The following is a 25,024-nucleotide window of genomic DNA, read 5'->3' as shown; positions in this document are numbered from 1 at the left end:
AGCACCCAGTGGAGCATGAGAGTGAGGATCACACACTGTGGAGCCAGAAAGCAGATCGGGGCTCTACCTAGTTTCAGCCAAATTTACTTACCTCCTATTGACTTAGTGCCCTAATCTGTTGAACAAAGGTACTAATAGTACCTGTCTCGTGGCGTGTGATGAGAGTAAAATGAGTTCATATGAGCAAATTGCTTAGTACAGTTTCTGGCACAAATTGTTGTTAAGTGTTTGTTCTTTTTATCATCACAATCACAGCACTCTTTGCTTTCTGAAATTACCTTGCTCAGTTATCATATTATAGTCTCCTACACCCCTCCAGAAAAAAAAAAAAAAAAAGAGGAGCCAGTGAAAGAGGGAAAGATTCATGCTTCATCTCTCCTCCTTCACTGCTCTGTCCCCAGAGTCTTGCATGGGACTTCACATCCCTCATGTCTTTGTGAAATGAATGAAGGAGTGGTGTACATAATCAGTCACTCAGTCCCTAGTATCTGGCCTGGCACATTGTGAAGAGTAGGTTATCAAAATACACTGGATGATGATAACATTTAAATGCTGTCTTTTTTTTTTTCTTTTCTTTAGTAGAAGTCATGCAGGCATTGCATAGTAAGAAAATTGAGTGACATTATTACTATTTGAATTGTGTGGATTCTTTGAGAAGAATTTTTACCTCCCTCCATGCTCCAATGAGCCAGAGGGGCTACCTTTATCACACTTCATTTAGTTTGGTGGCTTCCCTTGGATGGGAGCCAGGAAAAGAAATTACAAGAAAACCCCCCACTGTGTACCCTAATTCAAAGAAAGTTCTTTACAGATTTATTTCTAGTAGGAAAATAAATTGATGTTTGTCTTAACTCGAGGACCTGGACTGAATTTTTCTTGCCATTCCACTATACTCTGCATACAAACTCTGGAAAAAAAGAAATTTGGAATTTGGAAACTGTGTAGTTGGTATGCTGGGGGCAATGGAATTAAATTGGCTTCAAAGCAGCTGTATTTTTGTGATTTGTCCAGTAAAAGCTTTAAAGCAGGCAGCTGCAGAAACTTTGAGATTGGACTTTATTAAATAATAGGAAGGTGCTAAGCTATAAAGGGCATACCAGAGAATATTAAAGGGATAAAGGGACTTTGGGAAGGCTGTGAATCTGGCAGTCCTTTCTAGAAGTCTGTTCTGATATACTAGGATAAAAAAAACATGTGCAGACTAAATATGTGATGGTCAGTATTTGCTAACAGCATTTGTCTGCAATGGCTCCCAATTCGAATCTTAAGTCTTACTGTATTAGAGTTCTCTAGAGAAGCAGGACTGATAAGATATGTGTACATACAATATAAAAGTCTGGTAGGTCTCATATCTAAAGGGTAAGTCAGTGGAGTGGAGATCCAGGGAAGGGCCGGCATTGCAGTTCAAGCCAAAGGCCTTCTGACCAAGCTCTCTCTTGCTAAATGGAGTCAGGCTTTTGCTCTATTTAGGTCTTCAACCTATTGAACGAGGCTGACCCACATTGTGGAGAACAGTCTCTTTTGCTTCAGACCCACTTATTTAAATATTAATCTCACCAGAACATTCTCACAGAAACACCAGAATAATGTTGAACCACATACCTGGGAACTCTGGCTCAGACAAGTTGATGCATGAAATTAACCATCACCCAGAGCATGGTGTGGTTCCTTGCTGACGCTCTTCTGGGATCAGTCATCTGCTTCAGACACAAGGGCCTTCTTTCAGTTCCTCACAAACACATTTCTTCTCCCCACTCTGGGGCCTCCTTACATGCTCTTCTTTTTGTTAAAAATGCTCTTCATCCTACTTGTGGCCTGGAAAGTCCCTCCCTGTACTTCAGTCTCAGCATAAATGGCATTTATTTAGTGGAGATGTTCTTGATTTTATTAAGATCTTCACTTTAAGCCTCATACTTTTCTCATTACACTTATCATAGTCATATTTATATTTACAAGCATTTTCATGTAGCTTTTCACCATAAGATGTAGGTATTTCTTGAAATAAGAGAGGTCTTAGACGGAGGAGCCTGGTAGGCTGCAGTCCATGGGGTTGCCAGGAGTCGGACACAACTGAGCGACTTCACTTTCACTTTTCACTTTCATGCATTGGAGAAGGAAATGGCAGCCCACTGCAGTGTTCTTGCCTGGAGAATCTCAGGGACAGGGGAGCCTGGTGGGCTGCCTTCTGTGGGGTCACACAGAGTTGGACAGGACTGAAGTGACTTAGCAGCAGCAGCAGCAGACCCTTGCTTAAAAAATAAAACAAAGCATATTCTTTAGAATCACGCCCCATGTGTGTCGGTAGATTATGAGGTAGAACTAGAGAATCTTGCTTTGTAAAAGGGGCCCAAGTCACTGATGTTTCTAGTTAATATACCAGCATCTCTTGTTCAGTCTCTCAGTCGTGTCCGAGTCTTTGCGATCCCGGGGACTACACCAGCCAGGCTCCCTGTCCATCACCATCTCCTGGAGCTCGCTCAGACTGATGTCCATGGAGTCAGTGGTGCCCTCCTGTCACCTTGTCCTCTGTCATCCCCTTCTCCTCCTGCCCTCAATCTTTCCCAGCATCAGGGTCTTTTCTAATGAGTCGGCTCTTCGCATCAAGTGGCCAAAGTATTGGAGCTTCAGTTTCAGTATTAGTCCTTCTGATGAACATTCAGGACTGATTTCCTTTAGGATTGACTGGTTTGATCTACTTGTAGTCCAAGGGACTCTCAGGAGTCTTCTCCAACACCATAGTTCAAAAGCATCAATCTTACATGTTCAGCTTTCTTGATGGTCCAACTCTCACATCAGTATTTGACTACTGAAAAAACCATAGCTTTGACTCAGTACAGTTTGGTCCATCAGTCATGTCCAACTCTTTGAGACCCCATAAACTGCAGCACGCCAGGCCTCCCTGTCCATCACCAGCTCCCAGAGTCTACACAAATCAATGTCCATTGAGTTGGTGATGCCATCCAACCATCTCATCCTCTGCCGTCCCCTTCTCCTCCTGCCCCCAATCCCTCCCAGCATCAGAGTCTTTTCAAATGAGTCAACTCTTCACATGAGGTGGCCAAAGTATTGGAGTTTCAGCTTCAACATCAGTCCTTCCAATGAACACCCAGGTCTGGTCTCCTTTAGGATGGACTGGTTGGATCTCCTTGCAGTCCAAGGGACTCTCAAGAGTCTTTTCCAACACCACAGTTCAAAAGCATCAATTCATAAGCACTCAGTTTTCTTTATAGTCTCACATCCATACATGACTACTGGAAAAACAGTAGCCTTGACTAGATGGACCTTTGTTGGCAAAGTAATGTCTCTGCTTTTTAATATGCTGTCTAGGTTGGTCATAACTTTCCTTCCAAGGAGTAAGCATCTTTTAATTTCATGACCGCAGTCACCATCTGCAGTGATTTTGGAGCCCCCAAAAATAAAGTCAGCCACTGTTTCCACTGTTTCCCCATCTATTTGCCATGAAGTGATGGGACTGGATGCCATAAACTTATTTTTATGAATGTTGAGCTTTAGGCCAACTTTTTCACTCTCCTCTTTCACTTTCATCAAGAGGCTCTTTAGTTCTTCTTCACTTTCTGCCATAAGGGTGGTGTCATCTGCATATCTGAGGTTATTGATATTTCTCCCGGCACTCTTGATTCCAGCTTGTGCTTCTTCCAGCCCAGCGTTTCTCATGATGTACTCTGCATAGAAGTTAAATAAGCATGGTGACAATGTACAGCCTTAACATACTCCTTTTCCTATTTGGAACCAGTCTGTTGGTCCATGTCCAGTTCTAACTGTTGCTTCCTGACCTGCATACTGGTTTCTCAAGAGTCAGGTCAGGTGGTCTAGTATTCCCATCTCCTTAAGAATTTTCCACAGTTTATTGTGATCCACATAGTCAAAGGCTTTGACCAGACAGGCCTTCTTTGGCAAAGTAATGTCTCTGCTTTTTAATATGCTATCCTTGTTTGTCATAGCTTTTCTTCCATGGAGCGTCTTTTAACTTCATGGCTGCAGTCACCATCTGCAGTGTTTTTGGAGCCCAAGAAAATAAAGTCTGTCCCTCTTTCTATTGTTACCCCATCTGTTTGCCATGAAGGGATGGGACTGGGTGCCATGATCTTAGTTTTTTGAATGTTGAGTTTTAAGCCACCTTTTCACTATCCTCTTTCACTTTCATCAAGAAGCTCTTTAATTTCTCTTCACTTTCTGCCATAAGGATGGCATATGACATATCATCTGCATATGTGAGGTTATTTGATATTTCTCCCAGAAATCTTGATTCCAGCTTGTGCTTCATCCAGCCCAGCATTTTGCATGTTGTACTCTGCATGTAAGTTAAATAAGCAAGGTTACAATGTGCAGCCTTGATGTACTCCTTTCTCAATTTTGAACCAGTCCATTGTTCCATGTTTGGGCCTAACTGTTGCTTCTTGGCCTACATACAGATTTCTCAGGAGACAGGTAAAGTGGTCTGGTATTCCCATCTCTTGAAGAATTTTCCACAGTTTGTGTGATCTGCACAGTCAAAGGTTTAGGCATAGTCAATTTTTTCTGGAATTATCTGGCCTTTTCTATGATCCAGTAGATATTGGCAATTTGATCTCTGGTTCCTCAGCCTTTTATAAATCCAGCTTGAATATCTGGAAGTTCTCAGTTCACATACTGCTGAAGCCTGGCTTGGAGAATTTTGCATATTACTTTGCTAGCATGTGAAATGATTGCAGGTGTGCAGTAGTTTGAGCATTCTTTGGCATTGCCCTTCTTTGGCATTGCCATGAAAACTGACCTTTTCCAGTCCTGTGGCCACTGCTGTGTTTTCCATATTTGCTGGTGTGTTGAGTACAGCACTTCAACAGCATCATCTTTTAGGATTTGAAATAGATCAACTGGAATTCGATCACCTCCACTAGCTTTGTTTGTAGGGATGCTTGCTAAGGCCCACTTGACTCCACACTCCAAGATGGCTGGCTCTAATTGAGTGATTACACCATCATGATTATCTGGGTCATGAAGATCTTTTTGGTATAGTTCTTCTTTGTATTTTTGCCACCTCTTCTTAATATCCTCTGCTTCTGTTTGGGCCATATCTTTTCTGTCTTTTATTGTGCTAATCTTTGCATGAAATGTTCCCTTGATAGCTCTAATTTTCTTGGAAGAGATTAGTCTTTCCCATTCTGTTGTTTTCCTCTATTTCTTTGCATTGATCACTGAGGAAAGCTTTCTTATCTCTCCTTGCTATTCTTTAGAACTCTGCTTTTAGATGGGTATATCTTTCCATTTTTCCTTTGCCTTTCACTTCTCTTCTTTTCTCAGCTATTTGTAAGGCCTCCTCAAACAGCCATTTTCCCCTTTTTGCATTTTTTCCTCTTAGGGATGTTTTTTATCACTGCCTTCTGTACAATATTACAAACCTCTATCCATAGTTCTTCAGGCCCTCTGTCTATTATACCTAATCCCTTTAATCTATTTGTCACTTCCATTGTATAATTATAAGAAATTTGATTTAGGTCATACCTGAATGGCCTGGTGATTTTCCCTACTTTCTTCAATTTAAATCTGAATTTTGCAATAAGGTGTTCATGATCTGAGGCACAGTCAGCTCCCAGTCTTGTTTTTGCTGACTGTATAGAGCTTCTCCATCTATGACCACAAAGAATATAATCAATCTGATTTCAGTATTGACCATCTGGTGATGTCCATATGTAGAGTCATCTCTTGTGTTGTTAGAAGACAGTGTTTGCTATGACCAGTGTGTTCTCTTGGTGAAACTCTGTGAGGCTTTGCCCTGCTTCATTTTGTACTCTAAGGCCAAACTTGTGTGTTACTCCAGGTATCTCTTGACTGCCTACTTTTGCATTCCAGTCTCCTATGATGAAAAGGATATATTTGTTTCCTGTTAGTTCTAGAATGTCTTGTAGGTCTTCATAGAACCGTTCAGCTTCTCTGGCATTACTGTTTGGGGCATAGAGTTGGATTACTGTGATATTGAATGGTTTGCTTTGGAAACAAACAAAGATCAATCATTCTGTCATTTTTGAGAATGCACCTAAGTACCACTTTTTGGACTCTTGTTGACTGTGAGGGCTACTCCATTTCTTCTAAGGGATTCTTGCCCACAGTAGTAGATATAATGGTTATCTGAGTTAAATTCACCCATTCCTGTCCATTTAATTTACTGATTCCTAAAATGTCAGTGTTGACTCTTGGTCATCTCCTGTTGACCACTTCCGATTTTCCTTGATTCATGGACCTACCATTTCAGGTTCCTGTGCAGCGTTGTTCTTTACAGCATCAGACTTAACTTTCACCACCAGACACATTCACAACTGGGCATTGTTTCTGCTTTGGCTTAGCCATTTCATTCCTTCTGGAGCTATTTCTCTGCTCTTCCTCAGTAGTATGTTGGACACCTCCCAACAAGGGGAGTTCATCTCTCAGTGTCCTATCTTTTTTCCTTTTCATACTGTTCATGGGTTTTTCAAGACAAGAATACTAAAGTGGTTTGCCATTCCCTTCTCCAGTGGACCATGTTTTGTCAGAACTCTCCACTACGACCCATCTGTCTTGTGTGGCCCTACATGGCATGGCTCTTAGTTTCATTGAGTTAGACAAGGTCATGGTCCATGTGATCAGATTGGTTAGTTTTCTGTGATTGTGGTTTTCATAGTGTATGCCCTCTGAAGGGTAAGAGGCTTGTGGAAGCTTCCTGGTGGAAGTGATTGACTGTGGATAAAACTGGGTCTTGCTGTGGTGGGCAGGGCCATGCTCAGTAAGTCTTTAATTCAATTTTCTGCTCATGGGTGGGGCGGTGTTCCCTCCATGTAGTTTAGCCTGAGGCCAAACAATGGTAGGGGTAATGATGACCAGCATCTGGGAACTATGTTATTAGTGTCCATGCATGCTAAGTCACTTCAGTCGTGTCCAACTGTGTGCAACCCTATGGACTGTAGTCCACGAGTCTCCTTTGTCCATGGGATTTCCCAAGCAAGAATACTGGAGTGGATTGCTATACACTTTTCCAGGGGATCTTCCTGACCCAGAGATCGAACTCAGGTCTCTCATGTCTCCTGCACTGGCAGGCAGGTTCTTTACCACTAGCGCCACCTGCCTGAGAAGATATGTTATTAGAGCAAATTTTAAGTCAGGCCGATTCCCACCACTGGTGATGGGAGCACATGGAGAGCATACTTTCAAATAATTAAAAACATCTCTAATCGCCTCTATTTCTTCACGTTCAAAATAAGATTTTACACTTACATCAATGATGATTGCTCCTTTCTGGACCCTTAACCTTCTCTTATTTCTTCAGTTCTTTAATACATGGTTCATCCAAAGCTGTAATTACGAGACTTAAGCAGTACTCTTTTTCTTGAGGTATTCCTAATATAGAAGAATGAGAGTTTCTTCAAGGTAATGTAGTCCCATTCATAGTGACCTCTGTTTAGTATTTTTTTCCCTTGACTTCTTCTCTTTGACTTGTTCCTAATCACCTCAGGTGAAGAGTTGACTCATTGGAAAAGACTCTGATGTTGGGAGGGGTTGGGGGCAGGAGGAGAGGGGGACGACAGAGGATGAGATGGCTAGATGGCATCACCCACTCGATGGACATGAGTTTGAGTGAACTCCCAGGAGTTGGTGATAGACAGGGAGGCCTGGCGTGCTGCGATTCATGGGGTCGAAAAGAGTTGGACACGACTGAGCGACTGAACTGAACTGAAGTGAATCAGTTTATATCTTTGAAATCTCAGTCGAGTTTTATGTTTTCAAAATCCCTGCTTGTAATTGAGGTAATACCTCTACCTCAAGAGAAAATACTTTATACCTCAGTGTTTCTTCCAGATTAGCAAGAAACAACATGAACTTTCTTGTGTTACAATTTCTTTACTAATCAGCTAACAGAATATATAGTCACTGCAGTTTTAAAAACTCAGAATCAAAAGCCCAACCAACTCAGGACCATGGAAATCAGTTTCTCCATTCTAAGACCCAGGGAGGCTGAATGAAAATGAAAATTTGGTGAAAGCTGAAGATTATGGGAGACCCAGTTGAGTATTCTGTTTGTTGAGCAATGTAAGATTTTAAAAATAGATTGTTATGATATTGTGGAGGCTAGCCATGGATTTAGTTTGAAAGTAGTAGAGAACCAGTAGAGCTGATGATGAGTGTAGACACTGTGAGAATTCCATGCCTAACCATTAAGAGAGCTGGAACCTTCTAGTCTCTTGGGAGATCTGTCCGTGGTGCTAGAAAGCAATCTCGTTTACACTGACAAATGCTGAGGCATCACGTGGACAGAGAGAGCTCTGAGAGACCCAATGTGTGCATGAGGTATTCATGCATCTTCCAGTTCAGCTGTTATCAGAAGGCAACGGAGGGAGTGTTGGGGGCTGATGCCACATGGAAGAGAAGAACCACTCAGCCATCCCTTTACTGAACTCCTGACCCACAGGAACAAGTGCATGGTTGTTAAGTTCCTAAGCTTTGGAGTAGAGTATCACACAGTAATAGATAAATGCCACCATTTTCTTCTAGAACAGTGGCTCTCAATGGAGGATGAGGGGATTTTGTCCTCAAGGGGACATCTGTCAATGTCTGAAAACCTTCTTAATGGTCATAACTGGAAAGGCTGTTACCAACACCTAGTTGGAGGAGGCCAGGAACATCACTAAACTTCCTACACAGCTCAGAATATCCCCACAACAAAGAATTCCCTAGCTCAAAGTCATTACAGTGTGAAGCTTGAGAAGTCTTGATGCAGAGCAATGATTCATCACTTAGGTAGTGCCCAGGAATTTTTCTCTAAAGCTATATTTTTTTAAACATTTCTTACATAATTATCTGGTATTAATGTTGTATATAATTTAAAATCATCCCAGACTTTCAGAACCAGAATCTCTAGGGAAGGGACTTGGGAAGTTATATATATTTTTACTTTAATGGAAGTTTAAAAAAAAAAAAAATTGCCTTAGTCCCCGATTTCTCAGATTTCAATGTGTGTAGAAAAAAATCTGGGCATTTTGTTAAATTGTAGAATCTGATTTCCTTGGACTGAGATGAAGCCCAAATTTCTGATATCTAAAAATCTCCCAAGTGATGCCCAAGCATTACTTTTGGACCACACTTTGCATAAGAAGTCCCTGGAGCAGTGGTTCTCAAAATTTTAGCTTTCCTCAAACTTTAGGATCACCTGGAAAGTAGGGACTGCTGGATTTGCCCCTAGAATTTGATTCTGCAGGTTTGAGATGGGGCCCAAGAATTCGTAATTTCAGTAAGTTTCTACGTGATGCTAATACCACTGGGCCAGGAATGAAACTTTGAGAACCAATGCCCCAGATTATTATTTACCACATCTAAGTGTGTATAAAGTTTTACCTAAGTGACTACAAACACTGAAGTTTCTCAGAACTCTCCCCATGTCATACTATATATCTTCCTTCAGAAGAAATGAAATAATTCACATTTGAATAAGGTGCCTCACCTGGAGTGATTCTAGTATTTGTAATAGAGGACCACACTTCAGAGGGATGTTAGAATATCTAGAGTTTGAAGGAGGAGCATGGGTATTTTGGAAAAATACGTATGATTTTATAAGTGGTTTAATTTGCATCTAATTCCCATTCTGAACTTATTTTGAAATATCAGAAACTATTAAAACAGTAGAGGACATTTTTATGCTTATCAAAGGTGTCCATGGCTTTTATACTAGAACCAGAAGTCCTGTCTTAGGAAGGATGTTTTCTCCCTGGGGCAGTCACTCAGTTTTTTGTACCTAGATTCTCTGTAGCAGCTACAAGTGGGATGCTGCTGCCAGTTTAGAAACAAGGCATTAAGAATGACTGCAATTCAACTTTCTTGAATTTTTGCTGTGAAGACATTATGTCAGTCTCTTGCCAGTGCTGTCTAAGATGATACACTAGATAATCCCTTCATATGCACTTATTATCCCCATTGAATAGATGGGAAAATGAAGGCATGCCAAGTTTAAGATACTTGCCCAGGAATCTATAGCTAGTTGTTAATAATATCAATATCAGTAATAATATTAATCTAATGATATCAAAGTCAAAGTTTTTCACCTGGTCTAATGCATAACTAATAGGCTAACTGGTAGATGGATAAGAGATAAGATACAAGCATCTGTTTTTCTTGTTGTACTAGCCTTTCCTAATACGTTCATATATTCTTCCTACCCTGATATTAGGAGTGAGATTTTGAGGATGTGTGTTTTTCAGTAGTGCTTTTAAACTTGTTGGCACAGTTAGTTAAGAAAGTTCATAGTCATTTTGTGTCAAGTCACATATAGTTTTCAGGGTTATCTTGCTCTCCACTCTCTGATTATGTAGGAGGTGAATGTTTTCCTGGCTATATGCTACCCTCTTCTACTTAATACCTGCACACAGGTGAAGTTTCAGACAGACTTTTGCTGTTGTCATTTGTCAGGTCCATATTCCCAAGTCAAAATACAATATTTTAAGACAAAAACACACATGTAAAGTTTATTTTGCTGCTTTTATAAAAAATATAACTTCTGATTCTCAGTGACATCAAAGATATAATCACCATCTTAAACATATTTGAGACCTTTTGAATCAAAATCTTCATAAAAAAGATTTAGAAAATTGTTTTGAAGCTTTATGGAACTTTGAGCTTGTACATTAATCTGTTTCCACAATCTGGGTTTGAGCTGCAATTTTTTAGAAGGCTAGTGGCATTTTAGAAGCGATTCTTACTAATTTTTTTTTTCAAAATGCATTCCTTTTTGAGTCCAGACTTTAAAAAAGTTAATATAGTAATACCATCTAATATATTAGGCATTATATAATAAACCAAATATTGTGTACTCATACACAGGAAATGGATGCTGTTGTGTGCTCTTATTCTTACCACTGTAAATTTTTATACTGGATGTTATATTGATTTCAGGACAAGCAGGGGGACTTGCTTGGATGGATGAAATTGAACTGTGCTGAAAGAAATATGCAGTTGTTAAGGTCCAGGCTTTTTAATTTTAGAGGAAGGCAGGGTATCAGTGTTTGGGTTATGAATGGTGGGAAAGAAGAAGGTTCAGACTCACCCAATATAGGGAATATATTGTTTCAGTTAAAGGAAGAAGTTCAAATATCTGGGCCTCATGCCAGGAGACAAAGTTGAGAGGAGATGGTCACTCCCAACAGTTCTCTCTTAGGAACAAGGAGATGTATTCTTCAGTGCTTGGAGCAAAAGTTCAGTAAGTTATATTGGCCAATATTGGATTGCCTGCCAATTATTTAACCAGTCCCCTTAGCCAGGAAAATTTCATGAAATCCATTGGCTTAGCTCTGCATCCCATCGCTGGCAATGGGAAAAGGATGCCCTTAGCCTTATCAGGTCAGAATATCAGGGCAGGTCTCCCTAAAGTGTGCAGACTACCTCACAAGGAAGGATGGACACATACATGAAAACATGGAGAAATGGGCTCCAGGAAGATATAACCAGTATCGAGGACTTGGCCAAGTCAGAAGTCTTCTTGGTTGCATCATACATCATAAACTGACTTCTCCATTGCTGGAAGCTCCCTTGCTTTTTAATACAAATGGAAAAATACTACATCTAGTGCTGCATTAATTGTAGAGCAGTGTTTCTTATGCCATTTATAAATGAATTCATTAATAATTACTCATATTAAAACTAAGTTTATAAGAGGGAAAATATATGAAATGTATGTTCTGGGTCAATATGTTGGGGATCTCTGAGGCATTTTTCATCTGTGAATAACTAATTCAGTGAAAATCAAAAAGGTTTGGCTCTTGATAAGTAAATAATTAATAATCAGCTTGCTTTCTGGGTGATTTATTTAAATATTGTCTTTAAAGTTAAACATAGGAAGAAGAAAGTAGTGTGGAAGGATGTTGATGTATGTTCTGTATATTCAGATTAAGTCACGAGAATATGAAACTAGGGTTTTAGACTCCCAACAGTGTTAATTTCTCTTTTTTGTTGTTATTGTGTTACCTCTGTAAGGTGTGTGTGTGTGTGTGTGTGTGCATGTGCTCACTTATGTCCAACTCTTTGCAACCCCATGGACTGTAGTCCACCAGACTGCTCTGTCCATGGAATTTTCCAAGCCAGAGTACTGGAGTGGGTTTCCATTTTCTAGTCCATGGGATCTTCTCAACCCAAGGATCGAACCCACGTCTCTTGCATCTCCTGCATTGGTTTCTTTACCACTGTGCCACCTGGGAAGCCCAACTGTGTAAAATAGCTGTTTGCAAACACCATGTTATATCTTTCTGAGTTAACATCAATGCTCATACAAAGTGGGTGAATTGGTTGTGGTCTTCAGAAACATATTAAAAATAATAGTGTAATCATTTCAAAGGGCCTGATCTGAGACTCTTAGGTTGCAAATGTTACGTTCAGTTTATTGTCAGCATTTTCCAGTGCAGTTTATAATTTTGAATTAATAATTTTGGAAAGATCTTTAAATAGGGCCATAAAATTGTTCACTTCAACTTCATAGCTAGGTTAACCAGTTAACATACCCTCCTAGTGCCATTAGGGAATGGAGAGTCAGCCCTGAGGGATGCTTCCTAGTTCAGGGACACATAATTCATCAGGTGCCAGACACTAAGTGGGACTGGTAAGCTGTGCTATTTTTATGCAATACTTTTACATCATGTTTCTTTTTTTTTTCTGTTCTTAAATTGCTTCCCAATAACAAGACTCATTGACTTTAATGTTCTCTAAAATGGTAAATCTTTGAGGATGACTTCAGTATTTGAAAATACAACAAAGCCAACCAGGATGGTGTGTGGTTAATTACGTGAGTATGGTGACCCATTGCAGGGAAGCAGAGAAGGACAAACCAAGGTATGAGCACAGAGTAGTGATTGTGATTTTCATGTAGGGCTAGTAAATTGGCCATAAGGATGATTTCTGCAAAGGGAAGTAAAATGATAATCTGCTCATTTTCACCGCATTGAAGACTCATTTGAAGGACCTACATTTTTTGTTTGTTTTGTTTATTTAAACATCCTGGTGAAAGTAAGAATGGCTAGAGTTATGTTATGTATCTTTAAATCCTTCTTAAATTTCCCCTAGCTCCCTTAGTGTATCAGACATCATTGTCTTGGTTCATGAGGGGAATATACACTGAAGTCTTTTAATAAAGAGAGAAGGCTGCGACATAGTCCTCATTGGTGTAACTTGGCTTGTGGGGCTTGGAATGTACTTTCTTCTATGTTCCTTAGTCTTTTTTGCTCTATTTTCCTTCTCTTTCTCACTGCCTACTCCTGGCCACTTCTTTGCTCGTTAGATCTCTCATTACAAGGCAGATAGGGAAATCAAAAGGTAATGAAACTTAAATCTGCTAATTTGGCAACTTATTAGCAGCTCGTATAAAATGTTCAGTAGGAAAGACGCTATCATTATTAGCTAAAAGGAAGCTTAGGGATAATCTATGGAATGTATTTATCTGTTACTAATTCATTAATAATTGATCATTGAATTAAGCCAACTTAATTTATTGCACAACTAAATTACATCATGTGTACTTTCTCTCTGCCCATGGTTAAAATTTTTTCCTGGAAAAGAAATCAAGTTTTATATAGTTAATAAGCCATAGATTTCATCAAACAAGGTTCATGACCTGGCAAAGCCAACCTCTTTTATTCCCTGGCATGTATAACAAGTGCCAATAATGGTGACGCTGAATCATCTTGGACCAGAAAAAGAAAAATAACCCTGTAGATTCTGAGGTGCAAGACAAGAGAGTCTATATATCTGCTAAACCTTTGCAAGAAAAGAAAAGGGAGAGATAGCATCAGAGAAAATTCATAACTATTGGTAGATTTCAGGGCCCAGCTTGTGATAGTGTGACTGTAATTGGTTTCAAGAACAAGGTGATGTAAAGGAAATTTGAAGCTATTTCAGCCTTCTTTTATCATTTGATGTGCTCTAATGGATGCTTGCTTCCAAACAGCTGGCTTTGTAATAGAATCAGAACCCCCAGGTGCCAGGAAAGGCTTCAGTAGAGGAAGTGCCAGAGAAGTTTTTTTTGGTTGAAAATCTGGACAAGATCCTATGTAAAGTGAAGTAGAAATTTCGGCTTAGAAATCATTTCCATATGGACTGTTTGCATGGAGAGAGAGTAAAACCGATGAAGAAAGTGAGCGTGAGCAAATTAAATGTAACCTGAAAGAGAAATAGAAGAAAGTAAGGGAGAACAAAAGGTTGTCTAGGGAGCATGCAGAAGATGCAAGAATACATTCATCACTGCATAAATGAGCTCTTGTAACCCCCACTCTCTAACAGCCGTCTCCATTAGAGGTGCCGGAACAGTGGGGCTCAACCTTGGCTTAACTCTGACATTTCCTGGGGAGTTTGATAATATACTAATGACTGGGCCCCACTCCTAGAGAGTCTGTGTTCAGCAGTCACAAGCCTAGGGCAGGGCTTGTTTATCTGGAGTTTTTGCAGTGGCCCAGGTGGATGTAATATATAGCTAAGCTGGCCAACTCTTGCTCTGAAAAATGAAGATTTCATTTCACGCCTTCTTCTCTGACCGCACTTTCCTTTCCATCCACAGGCTTCCTTTTTATATCCTGTCCATTATCCTCTTTGCGCACATCACCTCAGCCACATCACGGACCCACATAAACTGATAAAATATTCTAACACCCAAATTCAAGAAGCAAATTCTTTATAACAGCATCTCCATAAATTGAGGCTTCTACCTCAGGTTGAGACTTCTGTCTCCTTGGCTTCAGCTTTGAACACTAAATGTGTAGGACGTTAAACTCTGTAATTTGAAGCAGTAGAATTATAGAGGATATTTAACATTTTTAAGACATTCATAGCATACATTTCAGATTATGTTGCTCTCTTTCCAGATCACACCAGCTTTGCTGTGTCTCTTCAAAAACACAATGAAAATTGCACATTTTATCTTTCAGATGTCTCTGCAATTATAACCATAAAAATGGGTTATTTATTTACTCAAAACGTGTTTCTTTCTTATAGAAATATCTAAAACACAAAGGATAAGTGCTCTTAAGTGGGTCATTTAGATATATTGGACCTTCTATGCTTAGTGAAAGAAAGTGAAAGTGAAGTCACCCAGTCGTGTCCGACTCTTTGCGACCCCATGGACTGTAGCCTACCAGGCTCCTCCGTCCATGGGATTTTCCAGGCAAGAATACTGGAGTGGGTTGTCATTTCCTTCTCTAGGAGATCTTCCCAACCCAGGGATTGAACCTGGGTCTCCCGCATTGCAGGCAGACGCTTTACCGTCTGAGCCACCAGGGAAGTCCTATGCTTAGTACAACTGCCTTAAAATGTGGCAAGATAGAGAAAACACTCAGAACAGGGCATTGGCCTTGGAGGGCAGATAATTTAGCCACAATTACTCCTCAGAATTGGGGAGAATTAATACTCCTTCCCCATTTTCACTCTCTCCAGAGATTCAGTTGTTCATGTTATTTATTGGTTCACTCCTTTACTCTTTTTTCTTTCCTTTCAAATGGTAGTGATACTAGAAAAGAGCAAAGTTCACACAGCCCTGGGCTTCCCTGGGCTTCCCGTCCTTCTCAGTGGTGGCTGTGATGAGGTGATGCAGAAACACGAACTCAGGACAGTGGCCTGAAGGCCAAGGTGGTCTAGAACTCCAGTCCTCAGGTTGCTGGCTTGTCCTTGCTAGTGTGTGGTCTTGGGAGAGTTACTGAGCTTCTCTCTGGTTCAGTTTTCTCATCTGTGAGGTACAGATTTATTTATCAAGTGTCCATTAGCGCCTTCTGGGTGCCGGGCATGGTGCTAGGTGAGGGAGGCACGGAAGGGCATAGCAACAGGGAACCTTGCCCACAGGGCATCTATTACACAATTCTCACTGAAATGAATACAAACCACCATCATTATATCATCACAGGACTCTTTTGGGGGATTCAGGTGCTAGGTGAGGGAGGCACGGAAGGGCATAGCAACAGGGAACCTTGTCCACAGGGCATCTGTTACACAATTCTCACTGAAATGAATACAAACCACCATCATTATATCATCACAGGACTCTTTTGGGGGATTCAGGACATCACGGGTGATTACTGTTATATTCTATGACAGTCCTACTAGACAAATTATTTTCTTTGATTTTGTTTAACCAAATGGTGACCTCACTCCATACTGCTCTGAAGTGTGTCTTCTCTAACAGCACTCAGGCATCAGGGTTGGAAACAAAGAACAAATGTTCAGCATAGTCTTGGATAAATTTTTTTTTTTCCAGGAGGATGTGATAGATAGAAATCAAGTGATTCCAGGATTCTACATTATCATGGTGGAATGTACCTTCTGCAAGTTGAGGTATCTTATCTATGCTACTTACTACTGGGTTCCCAGGGGTGAGTGATGTCTGGCAAACACTAGGATGGAAAGAATTGGTTGAATGAGTAAATGAATCAAATAAGGGGCCTAAGTGGGGTAGATAAAAGAGTACGACATGAGGGGAGGGGTTTGACCTCCAGAGTCAGTATGCTGTAAGCGAGGGAGTTCGAAAGCTGGAGAACATGAAGCTGGTTGTCAGAGGTCTAGGTGTTTTATTTGAAGCTGAAAAAATATCAAAAGCCAATTAGTGACTGCACTGTGGCATGTATAGCCAATGTTTTATGTACAAGAAAAAAAAATCTATAGTACTAAAGAACTGCCTCTTGACTGGGTAATTTAAAGGCAGACAGAAGTCATCTGGGAGTGAGTGTTCAGGATTGAAGAGGCAGAGTATGAACCAGATGTAACATGTTCAGGGAACATGGAACTGGGAAAGAGATGAGCCAAGAACTGTAATACAGGGCAGGAGATGAGATGGGGAAACAGCTGCTGCTGCTGCTAAGTCGCTTCAGTCGTGTCCGATTCTGTGTGACCCCATAGACGGCAGCCCACCAGGCTCCACCGTCCCTGGGATTCTCCAGGCAAGAAAACTGGAGTGGGCTGCCATTTCCTTCTCCAATGCATGAAAGTGAAAAGTGAAAGTGAAGTCGCTCAGTCGTGTCTGACTCTGTGCGACCCCATGGACTGCAGTACACCAGGCTCCTCCATCCATGGGATTTTCCAGGCAAGAGTCCTGGAGTGGGGTGCCATTGCCTTCTCCGACAGAGGAAGGTATAATTGCTTGGCATGAGACTGAAAGGATAATGCTCATTTTAGTGCTTTGCAGGAGGACAGAGAAACAGTAGTTTAAACTTGGCAGGAGAGACGTGTCATCTCACTTTAAGGAGCAAGGACGAGAGGAGTGAAGCGAAAAGACCCAGAGAGTAAAACTTCTCAGCAAGATGGCCTCACGTGTACTAACTCACTCCTATCTTTGTAGAGACGATCCTTTAGGCATGCTGATGAAGTGTTTCTTTCAGGCTACTCAGGAGCCTGTTCTTCATCAGGCCATTCACTGTCCGATCACATCCAACACGTCTTTGCATTAAACTATTGCCACATTCTTGGAGATAATTGGAAGTGGCTTGGGTGCTGAGTCAAGGAATCCTAGCTAAGAAACGTCTCAATGCGCTTTGGCTGCACCGAGGCAGCACAAGTATTATCAGCTTAAACAAATGGAGGATTTGCTGTGTTCTCATCTCTTAGCTGTGGTAGCTTCACAGCCATTAGAAATGTATCCCCAAAAGTACTCCCACCACTGTCTTATAAACCTTAGTGTGCCATTCAGCATACAAATGAGGCTTGGGTTATCTTCAGAGGATTTGTTATCAAGAATGTAGAGCCCTTATACACACACACATATTTATACACATGTTCTTTAACTGATAAGCTTTAGGAAATGTAGGGATGTGGAAGCATAGGCCAGGTGTTACGGAACAAATATGTTTTTAAGAAGCAAGAACAAAAATGCTGAAAGCACCCCAGATGGGATTTTAATGGAACTTCCCTTCTAATTTAAAATCCTACCCTCCAAAAATAAAAGGAGTATTCAAGAAATGTAGTATAAAATGAAGTATCTGAATATCTCAGCATCAAAGTGAAACTTGAGGACCATATTCACCACAAAAGCCTTCCGTGACCACTCTGCTTTTGGCTCACACATTCCAGGAGTGTGATGTGACAAGACACAGTGATACAGCTGATAGACAGTTATGCACATGTTGTGCGTTGGTGTTTTTGAGGAATTACAGTGTTCAGTTCCATTTTGTACCTTACAAAGTTTAAACCATTGTTACTTTGGTGGAAGGCTGATGTGATGAATAATTGAATAAGTAGTAAATAAAATTGAGGCCATACAATATTAAAAATGGAAACCATTCCAGTATTAAATGGAAAAGTTTCTTGCCCCTGGTGGTGCTGAATCAGGAGAGAAATATTATTCACCAGTTTTACTCCCAAGTGAAAAGGCAGCTCCACAAAAAAATACATGATCCACTAGGTGCTTATTTGTACTCATTATTGAGGTGTTCAGGCTTTTACACGGTATGGTATTTAGTATGAATAAGGAAAAAAGTAGACTTTTCCTTATTCCTAGACAATTGATGAGAGCACCTCACCTTTGATAAAATACATGTATGATTTGATGAAGCTTTCTAAAAGGGAAACGCACAAATGTGAGTTCTGCGTAAAGCCGAATGTGGTTTTGCAAACTGCAATGCAAATGCAGAGCTCCTGGGGTGCTTATTGTGTTTGCAGAAGCTCCGATTGGACTTCCCATTCAGATTCTTTGCCAGGAAGGCCCAGTCCCTCTGGAATTCTGATGCAGGTTGGAAGAAAAACAGACACTGAGAGAAACTGGGTTTGGTGATGATCATTGTGTGTTTCTGAGTGGAACTTCTAGAGCCTTGAACCCATAACTGGTAAAGCCTGGCTGTAGTTCTTACCAGGCAGAGTAAGGTAAATCCACCACCTGTGAGTGCCAGAGGTAGGATCTATTTTGAAGACTGAATTTTATGTAAACCTTTAAAGAGGGCCAATAAATTCCCAGTATTCCAAATTAGCCTTCTGAATTTCTGAAAAAAAAAAAAAAAGGCACCCAGGAGAAAATATGATATGATTTTGCATATCAGCTGGGAATAGCTATACAAAATAAATATGGACAAAAACTCGTTTTGCATTTTAGGCTTCCCATTGAATTTAATAGCAGACATGATTAATGAGGAATGTAAGGGAGCCGGCTCTTCTTCCTGACCCCGCTCTTGCCTTTGAGATCACTAAGCATGGCTGCTTTCATTAAAACTCTCCCACTCTTGGCTTCCCTGACTGTTCTTTAGCCTCCCTGGATCTCTGACCATTTTTTGACTAACTTCTTTTGGGGGGCTGGCAACTGTTCTTTCCAAATTAACAAATGTCAGTCCCTCCACATCAGCATTTGTTTGTGAACAGGATCCACTATTACAGGCAGGCACATCCCCTTCTAAACCACCTCCCCAGACTTGACTTTGTGCATGCATACTCAGCTGCTCAGTCATGTCTGACTTTTTTGTGACCCTACAGACTGTAGCCCACCAGGGTCCTCTGTCCATGGGAATTCCCAGGCAAGAGCACTGGCATGGGTTGCCATCTTCTTCTCCACGGGATCTTCCAGACCCAGGGATTGAACCTATGTCTCTTGCATCTCCTGCATTGGCAGGTGGATTCTTTATCACTGCACCACCTGGGAAGCCCATAATCTTGACTTCCCAAATTATGTAGGTTCCCAACTGAAGAAGCATTCTTGTATATCAAACAATGAAATTAATCCCCCCTTTCTCAATGAAGCATCATTTTCCAAACTCCTCTTTGTCCTCTTTCATTGTCTTGCATCTTCTTTCTGTGTTTTGTTTTATTTTATCTATTTATTTTTTACACTGAGATTTAGATCCTTTCCAACTTTTTCATTTTTACCAAGTGGTAAGAAAAGCAATAGGCCTGCTTGGTTTCCCTGATTCTTCTCCCTTCTTCTTCTTATTCTTCTTCTTTTTTCCCCTCTTTCTTCATTTCCTCCTCCTTTCTGTCTCTTTCTGTCTTTCTCCATGTATCCACTCAGTACTTATACACCCATCCATACACTATTCAATAAATATTTAAGTGCAATCTATGTGATAGAAATTGTGCTCATTTCCAGAGATATAATGGGTAAAAGAGAATGGTGTGTGCAGCCTTTAAAGGAACTTTAAAGATTAAAAGTTTAGTGAAATATTGACTCAAATATATAATTGCAAACTTTGAGCACTGACAAATGTCCAGAATGCTATGGAATCCATGAATGAATAACCTGATCTCCTGAGAGTTAAGGAAGGGATGAAGGAGGATATTTCTGAGAAAGATACTTTCTGACCAAAAGACAAGGAGAACTTACCTGGCTAAAGTTGAGTATGAACGATTAAAGAACATTCTACAGTGTTGTGTTTTTATTTATCCATTCCTTCATCAGTCAAGTAGAAACCATTATTTGGGTGAATATCTTTATGGTGCTAATACCTGGAGATTCAGTGGTAAGCCATACCTTCAACAATTCAATCACTATTTACCATATATCTATTACATGCCAGGCACTGAGAAGATACTGCAGGTTGAGTTTCCATTCCTCATGCACACATGTGTATCCCTGCAGGGACACACCACCTTTTCTCTGATGAAGATCTTATGAAGTCTGTAGTGTATCCAACCTAAACTGTCTAAAAGGGCTGTCATAGCTTATCCCAACCAGACTATAGTATTTGATTACTGAGATTCCAGTATTTTTGGTTAAATGAATCACTTTAGGATCCTCTGTGACATGGTATTTTTACTTTGGTACTTACTTGTCTCTCAGTATATTTCCTTGGCTTGGACGCTGCCCTCCAGGAAGTGGCACAGCTAAGAGAAAAGAGAACAAGTCATGGAGACAGATTCAACTTAAATCCTAGCTCAAGCAGTCACTTGTCATGGATCCTTGGGCCAGTGACTGAACCTCTCCGACTCCCTTTTTATCACCTTCAAAAATGGAGAAGAAAACAAGCTTGCCAAGTTATTTTTCATGATTAAGTAGGACTCAGTAATGCCTAGTACATAGTGCTTGTCCAGTGAAAGATAGTTGGGGGTGAGCAGACTGTTGGTGGCATTATAACAGCGATGATTGCAGTTGCATTGCACAGTTTGGTCCAAAGCATTTAACTGTTTAGAGGACTTTTAGGATTTTCACCATTTGATTCTGTTTCATTTTTACATGTTTGTTTCCCCATGCTTTCGCTAAGCTCCAAGTGAGATACTTACTAGCCAGTTCCGTCATTTCTTGCTCAAGTCAAGGAAATCTCCTTTATATATCAGCTCAACAAATCAGAAATGAAATTGTTAGAGGATTGTCTTTTTGAGGTATTTTTTGTGTCATCTTGATATGAAAATTGGATTTGAACAGTATTAGCCAAATACTCCCTCCCCTACAAGATTGGTAATAATCATGATTTCTTTCTTCCAAAAAGTCTATGGACTTTACCACTCATTTGTCTCATAATAACATTATTGAATGGTAGACTCATAAAACTGTATGGGTAGGGAAGTCCTTGTAGTTCACCCACTTCAATCTTTTCTTGTTACACCTAGAATAAAATCCAAGTCCAGGGGTATAAAGTGACTTCGTTATAGTTATACAAAAACCATATACAACCTTAATACAAGGTTGGATTGTCTGGGATGTAGGTATGGGATACCTACAGATGTGTGTGCAGGAGGTTTATTGGGAAGAACTCTTTGGAACACTTGTGAGGAAGTGAAGGGAACAGGAGGGTAGAGGAAGAGGTTGAGCATCCATGCAGTCCCAGTAAAAGCCTCATATGGTCCCACAGTGGGCTCTGGGCAAGGATGGCCCTTCAAAGACATCCTACCTTGAGGTCTTAGATTGGTGCAAAAATAATTACAGTTTCAGATCCTGGATTTTAAATTATTCTAACTAGACTCAGGCACATCTTTATTAATCAAAATAGGGACCAATACAATAAAGCATTTTTGGCAATGAGAAATAAGTTTGTTTATTCCGGTAGCATAAAAATCCATGCTTCAGGATTTGACAAACTCTTGGAAAGCATTTTCTGCATCCTGCTGGTTGTGGAAGCATTTTCCTTGCCAAAAGTTGTCAATATGGTTGAAGAAGTGATGGTGAGAGGACAGGTGAATGTGGAAGAGGAGGCAAAACTCTATAGCCCGATTCATTCAACTTTTGAAGAATTGGATGTGCGACATGTGGTCAGGTGTTGTCTTGGAGAAGAATTGGGCCCTTTCTGTTGACCAATGCTAGCTTCAGGCATTGCAGTTTTCAGTGTCTCATTAATTTGCTGAGCATACTTCTCAGATGTAATGGTTTTGCTGGGATTCAGAAAGCTGTAGTGGATCAGAGCTGCAGCAAACCACCAAATAGGGACTGTGACCTTTTGGTGCAAGTTTGACTTTAGGAAGTGCTTTGGAGCTTCTTCTCAGTCCAACCACTGAGCTGGCTGTCTCTGGCTGTCTTATAAAATCCACTTTTCATTTCATGTCACTATCTGATCGAGAAATGGTTTGTTGCTATTACACAGCGTAAGAGAAGATGACACTTTAAAATGACAAGGTTTTTTGTTTTGCAGTCAGCTCATGAGGCAACCATGTATGGAAATTTTTCACCTTTCCAGTTTGCTTCAAATGCTAACGACCATAATATAGTTGACACTGAATTCTTGGACAGCGTCTCATGTAGTTGTAAGAGGATTCGCTTCAGTGATTGCTCTCAGTTGATTGTTGTCAACTTCCAATGGCCCAGCCACTGTGCTCCTCATTTTCAGGGCTCATGTCTCCTTTGCAAAATTTCTTGAACCACTAATGCACTGTAAGTTCATTAGAAATTCCTGGGCCAAATGCACTGTTAATGTTGCAAGTTGTCTCTGCTACTTTAGGACCCATTTTGAACTTGAAAAAGAAAATTGTTTTTCATATCATCTAATATCAAAATTTGCCTTTTGTTTAATATCGTTTCCATAGTCTAAAATACATATAAAATAAACAGCAAGTAATAACTTATTAGCAAAAAAAATAAAGCAAGAAATATGCATTAAAATTATATATAACATAACCACATTTATTTAAGAATGTATTCAAATATCAAATGGAAAAGTTCAGCAATGCAAAACTGAAATTACTTTTGCACCAACTTAATGCATGTACAAGCAACAAAGTGTGGGCTGTCTCTGGGGAGCGGACATGACCTTGGACAAGGACAATTCTAGGAATGCCATGAGTTTCCAACAGTTCTGGCCACTGGAGGAATGAGAGTCTTGGTCCTGAAAGGAATCTAGGAGGCTCACTACAGCATCCATCATACAGGATGAGCATAATTTCATCACTTTATCTTCCAGTAAAGAGAAGCAAAAAGCCTATAATTGATTCCTTAGTTAAGTGTCCCATTACTGGGCAATATCTCCATTCTTGTCTTTTAAATAAAGAGTACTATTTGAAGAAGATCCATTTGCCTGAAAACCTCATACAGTAATAGTTTGTGATGTTCATAAAGATCATATGAAAGAGGAGGAAGAAACACTTAGTGATGGTTATTGGGGATAGGAGCCCACAGTCAAAAGAGTCAAACGCTATTTGAACTGCATTTTGGAAATTCACCTACAAGGCTCTACAATGAATGTAAAGGTCAAAAGTATACACCATACAGGAAAGTGAGAAAAGCTTATCTCACTTTAAAAAGATAATTGGACAAGAAATTACTGTTTCTCAAAGTCTTAATCCCACAAATCTTTGTTGAGCCCCTCTCTGTTCCTGGTGCTGCTCTAGGTTCCAAGATTCAGCAGCAAGCAAAGTCAAAGTCCCTGCCCTTAGAACCTCCACTCTTATAGGTCATTCTATGTGTTTTTACATGTCTTGCCCTGTGTTGTGAATTTCTGAAGGATGGAGCTGTGTTCCATTTTTCTTTATATCTCAAATGCCTGAGTTTGTGTCTGGCATGTAAATGTTTGTTGAACGAAACAAGTTAAATGAAATGAGTCACAAGCTCTTCTACACGTGTAGACAAGTACCTGAGCTTCAAACTTCTTCACACTTCTAAATATTTAATTGCCCAACAAGTATTTCATCTTGACCCAGATTTCAGACATCTCATAAATCATCCTGAGGTGGACTAGAAGGAAAGGAAATGATGCCAGGTTTGAAAAATCCATGCAGAAGAAAAGAGTATGATTTGCTAGTCATTGAAATAAGAAATCTTGGCTTTGATATTTTTTGTTTGTTTGTTCTCATTTTCTTGACATAGTTATTCAAACGCCTACAGACTTTACCTGAGAAGGTTTCAGAGTTTGTAACATTAAATTTCTTGTACATCCCAGGACTTGTCTGACATTAGTGTTCAGAAAGACCTAGAAGCCGCATTTGTCAATGATTATAAAATATGCCCCCATTGGAACTTCTTTCAAAGTGAGTAAACATATTTGCTGTTTCATAAACTCATGTTTTATGTGTTTTTAAAAAGACCTCTGCAAAAAAAAAAAAAAAAAAAAAAAGACAAATGATTTTATCACATGGTAACATGCTTAGTCTTATATAAGCCCCCTTGTAAAATTAATTAAATACATATTTCCCTAAGATTTTACCCTAAAGCTCTGATTTTAAAAGTTGGGCAAGACCTTGTAATCATTCATTGCTGAGCATTCAGAATTGTTTAATACATTGGAAAGAACAGATTCTTTAATGTCAAAAGTGAAGCCTGTGTCCTGACTCTGATGCTTATTTCCTGGCTCCAGGCAAGCCCCAGCCAGGAGCTTTCACGTGCCTCCATTTCCTCGATGTGTTTGAAGTGATATTAATGTTAAATGTCTTTTCTACTCTTAGAAGTTTGTTAGCATATATTTAAGATGTGAGTATGCATAGAAGTGTTTTATAAACCTTAAAAACTACGCATATGACCCTGTGAATGAAGTGCTAAAGAACTAGACATGATGCTTCTAACTCACCCTCAACACAGCTGTTGCAAAATTAGCCAAAGCTCGACTTTCCCACCAAGTGAATGTCTAATATCAACTGGGAGATTCCCATCCAGTTGTCTTTTTTTGGAAAACCTTGCAAAGATATCCCATATCACGGGACAAGAATAAGA

The 25,024-nt window shown here is 40.0% G+C and overlaps 1 protein-coding gene across 1 annotated transcript in view; it reads left to right on the top strand.

The window, feature by feature from the left end:
- LOC129635131 (metabotropic glutamate receptor 7) overlaps nucleotides 1-25,024 on the top strand; it is a 651,100-nt gene that overhangs the window by 61,617 nt on the left and 564,459 nt on the right. The gene's annotated exons all lie outside the window — the stretch shown is intronic.

The sequence above is a fragment of the Bubalus kerabau genome, chromosome 20, assembly GCF_029407905.1.
Source record: "Bubalus kerabau isolate K-KA32 ecotype Philippines breed swamp buffalo chromosome 20, PCC_UOA_SB_1v2, whole genome shotgun sequence".
Lineage (NCBI taxonomy): Eukaryota > Metazoa > Chordata > Mammalia > Artiodactyla > Bovidae > Bubalus > Bubalus kerabau.
This window is presented reverse-complemented; position numbering and strand designations above follow the sequence as displayed.